Genomic DNA, 6,405 nt, shown 5'->3' with positions numbered 1-6,405 from the left:
CTTTTTCTCCATTTCAGTTTCAGTTAGTTAGACAAAATTTTGGATGGATGGTTAAGAAAAGAAGCTGTTTTTGTTTTTCTTTTTTTCTTTTTTTCAGAAACAAGTTCGCAAAATAACTGCATGCTTATGTCCTGTTTTCCTTTTATCTTACTATCTCATATACCATTTCTTATTTTATTTATATTGAATTTACTATTTTTACCATTAAGACCACCCCACCTACTAATCCCACTTATCCCCTTGAAGAAAGATTCCCGTTTTCTACCCACAGGTTTGCTGATTGAAGCTGTTCCAGTCAGAATGTACTGGAAGCCACTAGATGTTTTTGGAAGAGGTCCAGTTAGTTCTATTCCGATTAGCTCCCAGACATGTGACACCTGTCAATGATAAAAGAATCACATTTTTATGATGTACATTATAACATTACTATTTTCTACTAAAATGCTACTGATATTTACCTTTATACACTGCAGTGGTTGCACAGCAGCCAAAGGTTTTCCCATTTTTTGGCACTGGTCACAAGCCAGGACCTTAAACATATTATATGTTCTTATTTATATTATCCAACAATGTCAATTAATTAAACAACATAATTATAAATATTCTATAAAAAAATACTCAATCAAGCTACAGTGTTAATTACTGTACATCATCCTGAAATCTGGGACAGGTCTTCAGGATAACTATGCATTCTTTTTGTGCACTATTAACATACTATACATTTGTTTTATAAATGACAACTTTAAAAATACATACCCAATTCCAATTGTCAACTGACATGCCATACCAGTAAAATCTGGAACACATTGCAGTTCGAGTCTTGAGTACACCAGTGTGTCCACCAATAGGACTTGAATGAAACTTCTGAAATAGTCCCATGGCTTCTTCTTTTGTTTTTATCACTTTCCTGTTTCCAAAGAAGAGCTCTCCATCTACATTTAAAAAATGTAAATTGATTATAACATGTATTGAACCAATAATTACATCCAGTTATTATTTACATTAAAATACTGACCCTTCAGCCTGAATTTTGTGGCTTAAGAGTTTGCCTCTGGGACTTGTCATATTCTGATGGGTAGGACCCAGCAGAAAGAAATGTGAGCAGTTCCTCGTATTTGTTCTCCATAACTAAGGAGAAATCGGACATTTTCAAAATGGCTTTGGGATCTATTATGTAAGATGCAATGCACATACAGTAAATAAAACGATTAAACAACGTTATCACTCAATTTATAAGTATGTGGTGCAATATTACTTTCCCTCGACATAACAACAGAGCGTGGTTTTCACTAACTGTGGAGTGTTGTTAACTGGTGTTCATTCAGTCTTTGTCAGATTGTCTGCTATCCTGCCATGTTACCAGATCGACATCTATTCATGCCAAGTAGTCATGTTTAAGGTTTTTTCTTTTCTTCCATGTTTAGGATGTGTCATGTTTTCTTTCTAGTTTTCCCAGTTTAAGTTATTGTTTAGCTTCGCCTCTGCTTTTTGTTTGGTAATGTTTTCCCAGCCTTAATAAACTGCTCGTTTTCTGTTAAGTTTGAGTTTTTGTTTTAGAGTGTCACCTCCTTTTTCCACACAGTCAGCTTTGCAGCCTGACTGTGACAATTCTATAGTATACATGAAGGGAGTGAAGGGAATCCAATATAGTTGAAACACACTGTCTGTTTTTAGTCCCTGTCAGTACTCTTGCTGAAGCAATTTGGATTAACTGAAGGCTTTTCTGGGAGTTTTTAGGACATCCTGATAATAACGAATTACAGTAGTCCAGCCTAGAAGTAATAAATACATGAAGTAGTTTTTCAGCGTCACAATGAGATAGGATATTGCGCAAATGGAAGAAAGCAGTCTTACATATGTGTTTAATATGTGCATTGAAGGACATATCCTGGTCAAAAATGACTCCAAGGTTCCTCACAGTGTTACTGGAGGCCAGGGTAATGCCATCCAGAGTAATGCCATTACCATTATTTTTTAAGATTTTCAGGGCCAAGTACAATAACTTCAGGTTTTTTTTATGAATTTAGAAGCAGAAAATTAGAGGCCATCCAGGTCTTTATGTCTTTAAGACATTCCTCCAGTTTAACTAATTGGTGTGTGTTATCTGGCTTCATGGATAGATGAAGTTACAGTGTGAAGAGGACTCTCCATTTAGATAAACAAATTGAAGTCTATTGGAGAGATATGATACATCTGTGTTGAATGTCACAGTACCATTAACCACTTCAAAGAATTTTGATTTCAGTAAACCAGTTGCAGAATATTTTTAATAGAATAACCTTCAGTCATTACCACCAGCTGCTTGTTATACTCACAAGGATATTACTGTTGTGGTTCATAGCATCATCAAGATAGTAAGTCTTGATTTACAGTGCTTTAAGGCCATAAATACTTAATGAACTAATCATCTTGTGCTGTCGATATTAACACTATTGTGTGGATGTTACTTTACTACTTGGTTGCTTTCTTCCAAAAAATGACAGCGAGCAAAGTCTGGTTTAAGTAGTATTTTTCCCAGCACGTCCATCTGCCATAAAAAAAAAAACATATAGTGGAACTCTTATAATGTGTCCGCTTTACCAAAATAGTAGGACTGGGAGCATACAGTATAATGTGGAAGAGGGGATGTAGAAAGTCTGCACTGTTTGACTTTACACTTTGGAAATGAATCCCTGACTTGTGACAGACCAACAGAAACAGGGAACAGCATCATAAAGGGGTTGGCTCTTTCAGTCTGCAGTCAGAGGGCAACTGGTCTCCTGTGCCATCAATGTGTGGTGCAGTGTTTAAGACTAGAAGAGGTACACACACTGAGTTTGCAACAGATAACCTCACAACAGAAAGGTTTTTCTCTGCCCTGAAACACTACTCTATACCACCAACCCACAATGCCCTCTAGCATCTGAATATGGAAAAGCGCTTTAATAATAGACTCACAAGACTTCTTAAATGAAAGATAAATTTGAAAAAAAAAAAAAAAACAACTTAAGGGGTGCCTGTTCTAAAGTGAGCTGATTTAAACTCTCCACAAAGGTATGTTTGCAGTGATTATCAAATGTAGTATAAATACTGGCCAAATGAATGAAGAGAGACACATAACATGATGTAATGGCCCAGACTGCACACAACTAAAATCTTAAACCTATTCAATTGCAGACTGATATCAGTCTGCAATTGAATAGGTTCAATTGCCATATTGATGTACCAAATTCATTTTGAAGATGGTGACTGACTGCATGTGATCACTGACCTGATTCCCATTTTCAAAGAAGCCACTTCAAAGGCAACAAACTTCCAAATTCATTATACACTGTGACAATAATTTTGGTCATGCTGTATCCTTCAAACACTGTTTTCCCTGGTGTGACTGTAGCATTACATGCCATTACAGTGTGATTAAGCAAGAATAACTGAATCCAAGATTAGGTAACTTCTTGTTTGTCAGATCTGGTAACACTTATATGACATTTACATTTTTTAATACTTATGTGCTGAGGCACTAAGAGCCATTTTGTTCAAATTGACCATCTAACTATCTCTGTTGCTGAGACACAAGGATTACCAAAGAGAAGAAGGCAATTTGTCTAGTAACAATCCCTGCTTGCGCATAGCTCAGCATGTTTCAGCAGGAGAACCTTGTGTGTACCACATGTGAGCAGAGCTCATCACAATCAAACTATTGTATGCCTCCATCCCCAGACACTGAAATCCTAATAGCACAGCTGACTCCTAGACCTGGAATGCCAACTCTGTAAAGGCCTCCCACATTAAAATAGCCAGCATGCCCTGTCAGCATACCCTCTCTGCATGCGCATAGGCGGCTAACAGCTGCCAAATTTTCTCATTGAAGAAACAGCAAACGACAACAGGAGAACAGATCCCTGAAGAGGAGGAGGTGATGGAGTCAGATTACTTGTAAGTCTCTCCTTTTCTGATCTTCACACCAGGAAACAAATTCAGCTGTATACTCCCACACATTGTATTAATCAATTAAAAAAAAGAAAACTAAGGGATGATGCTGCGGACTGAACATGACCAAAAAGCACATCTTGACTTTGTTTAGTTGTGCATTTAAACACAAGTTCTGCTACCTTTGAACACTCTTTTTCTACTTTAGAGCCATATGTGTGGAGGAGGAGAGCAACTGTAAAACACATGTGGCCCATTCCCCAACTGCCAATCATTTTGCAGGTTTCAGTTAAGAACTCCATAGGCATTTTAGTGCCAAAGGTTTATCTGATACTAGTCCAAAACCTAAATTATGTACCATCGGCGTAACTTTGTGCTGTCAAGATCTCTGTCTAAATAAATAAAGAAATCTGGGTAAATTCCCAGATGATTAACCTCCTAGGACCTGGCGTCCAACTGGGGTTCTATCAAACTGCAACTGTTCTATCAAAATTTCAAATGAATATCCTTATATGGGGGTGGCTGTAGCTCAGGTGGTAGAGCAGGTCAGCCACTAATCAGAAGGTCGGTGGTTCGATCCCAGGCTGCCTCCTGGCTGCATGCCAAATATCCTTGGGCAAGATACTAACCCCATGTTTGCCTACTGGTGGTGGTCAGAGGGCCCGGTGGCGCCTGTGTCCGGCAGCCTCGCCTCTGTCAGTGCGCCCCAGGGCAGCTGTGGCTACAATGTAGCTTGCTATCGCCAGTGTGTGAATGTGTGTGTGAATGGGTGAATGACTGAATGTAGTGTAAAGCGCTTTGGGGTCCTATGGACTAGAAAAGCGCTATACAAATGCAGGCCATTTACCATTTTACCATTTATATGTGGCTCTCATTTTTCTCAGAAACAAAAATTAGGGGGGGGGGGGTGCTGTTATATACACACATCTCAATAAAATATTTACATCTGACAACAAATTCAGCTGTATACTTCTACACAACACAATAATCTTATGATTTACACAATGATTAATAAAGACACGCACTTGGCAACATCGAAGTGGAAAAACTCTACAGGAAGAACCTCCAGCAGAACCAGGCTTAGGGAAGGGCAGCCATCTGCCACGAGGAGTTAGGAGTGAGGTAAAACAGACAGGATAAAAGATACACTGTGGAAGAGAGCCATAGATTTAGAATAGTTAATAGTTAAATGCAAAGTAATATATAAATACATGGACAGTGAAGAAAAGTGATTGGAGAAGAAATGCTAAGTGCATTATGGGAAGCCCCCAGCAGACTTAGAATAGAATACAATAGAATAGAATAATCCTTTAATTGTCCCACAAGGGGAAATTTGGTTGTAACAGCAGCCAAAAAGACACATATACAAACAAACAGTACACAGGACACAGAACAGAAACATACACAATTTTCTTACATATTTACATTATTGGACTTGGAAGTGTTGCTTCAGTTAAACTAATATAATGATCTTGCTCAACCCAGATGTCTGTAAGGCAGAATATATCAATATGTTGATCAATTATTATATAATTTACTAACAAAGAAGAGAGATACTTAATGTTTTACAATTCAATCTTTACTGCTGCTGAAGATGTATTGTTCTTTATGCTTAAATCATTTATGCTGATTTTTTTTTATTGGTCTCTATGGACACTGGGTTTTAGGGGGACAATAGGAGTAGAGAAGCTGCAGAGAGGCTTGTAGGACTGCACCTCTGCTTCCAACTCTCATTTCTGGGTGCTCCCATTTTTGGGAGGAGGTAATACATTTGATAATTGTCCTGCTACATAACCCAGGTCCATGTCCAGGTCCTGAATCCAACCTTCAAAAAAGTTCAGACACAGAGTATTTTTCCAAAAGTCTTCAGGATCATAAAGATGTTTTTGTGAAATGTAAGATGTGTTCTTTTCTGTCAGTTGCACCTTTTGTCTTTGAACTCTTCTATGGATGCCATTTTTGCCCAGTCTCTTTCTTATTATTGAATCACAAATACTGACCTTAAATTGAATGAGTTCAGCAGTATTATGGATGTTGTTCTGGTTTTGTTTTTAACCTCCTGGATGAACTATTAATGTGCTTTTGGAGTACTTTTATAGGCCTGGAAGGTTCACCACTGTTCCGAGTCTTCTCAAGTTGTGGATAATGGCTCTCACCAATGTTCCCTCTAAGCTGCGCACGTGCGCAATTGCGCACTGCTGGCACAGTCTCTGCGCACAGAAAATCTGCGTTGCGAACAAAAAAAAAAAATCTAACCTGAATTGAAATTAAAATTAATACTTTAACAATTCTGTTTTGCAGTGTTAGTCAGTAAGTGACTGGCTGCTCCCGTATGGGATTAGAACGATGCCACCTTATCCCATAGCCCAGCCAATAATGCGATTCACATTCGTATATACGCAGCCAATCAACGTCGTTGACAGGCTATGACAGCGTCCTTATGTGCCGACACCAGTGTTTTAGCTGGCAAAGCGGCGTGGCTGATGTGGAGTGAAG

Source organism: Perissodus microlepis, chromosome 7 (assembly GCF_051167445.1).
Source record: "Perissodus microlepis isolate ML-2025 ecotype Zambia chromosome 7, ASM5116744v1, whole genome shotgun sequence".
NCBI classification, from domain to species: Eukaryota; Metazoa; Chordata; class Actinopteri; order Cichliformes; family Cichlidae; genus Perissodus; species Perissodus microlepis.
Note: the sequence above shows the minus strand (reverse complement) of the source record.